Below are 1,155 nucleotides of genomic sequence, written 5' to 3' on the forward strand. Positions count from 1 at the left end.
AGCCTTCCAATAGGAAGTTACTCTTTCATAGAATTTTGCTACAGGGATAACCCCGGGCGTCATGATGTTGAATTTCTCTCGGTCTTCAGGGACTCCTGCCTTTGCACAGGCCCCACGAGAGCGGGAGCCTGACCATCTTTCATAGTTATCTGACGAGAGATTTTTTGCGCACCAGAGCACCATGACACAGAAAATGGCCAGAAAGTGTCGATGGTCGATTCGGACTATTCCTTCCTCCATCGCCTTCACCTGATCTGCATATTTCTTGCGGCATGTTGCTAGATCCCTGGCAATAAATTCGATATTGTGGCTGGCAAATGCTGCCTTCAAAGGTCCTAGTAGTCCAGCATCAGAGGCTATAGCCTCTATACGAAATAAGAAAAGATAAGATCGCATACCATGTCCATGTCCTCAATGACATCCTTGTCCCTTAGCGAGGATTGTAAGGATATCAGTAGCCTTCCCTTTAGGACTGGTCCTACAAACATAGTAAGGATATACAGCTTTCCTAGTAAGTTTCTCAGGTTGGATGTTTACAATCTTGATCACATCACTCCTACATTCTTCTACTTCATTTATAAAGTCTCCTGAGCTTGTGAGGATATCATTTAAGGGACCCCCTAGAACACCAACCCTTTGAGCGTTAATCTTTGATCTAGTCGCCATGACAGCAACCTAGGATAGGTCGAGATGGATAATGGTGTCTTTGATGAGACACGTGGTCTATCAATTTCTTTTTGGACTTGTCGTTGAGAATATCGTCAGACACATGGCGAATCAGATAAGCTCGGGCACGTTGGTTTCGCTTCACCTGCAGCGGGGTCATCGCCGGCGGCGGAGGTGGCTGGCCCTCTACTTGCGCACGTTGAGCCGGGTATCCGGGTTGGATGGCTTCCCAGAGATCGTCTTCAGTCAATTCTGCTTCGGCCTTCAGCGCCCAAATTTCATAGTTGTCATGGGTCAGGATGTTTCTGTCCTGAATGACAGCGTTGATGACATCGGGCATAGACGACGAAGAAGACATCTTGATTTACTGAAGAACGACGCACAAAACAGAGCACACACGCGGATGAAACTTGATACGACTTTCCGCTCGTGGTTCGACTGGGCCCATAACCTGTAGTTGGTTAGGATCGAATTAATCAAAGGCGGATG

Source organism: Thrips palmi, unplaced genomic scaffold (assembly GCF_012932325.1).
Source record: "Thrips palmi isolate BJ-2018 unplaced genomic scaffold, TpBJ-2018v1 HiC_scaffold_16, whole genome shotgun sequence".
Classification (NCBI taxonomy): domain Eukaryota; kingdom Metazoa; phylum Arthropoda; class Insecta; order Thysanoptera; family Thripidae; genus Thrips; species Thrips palmi.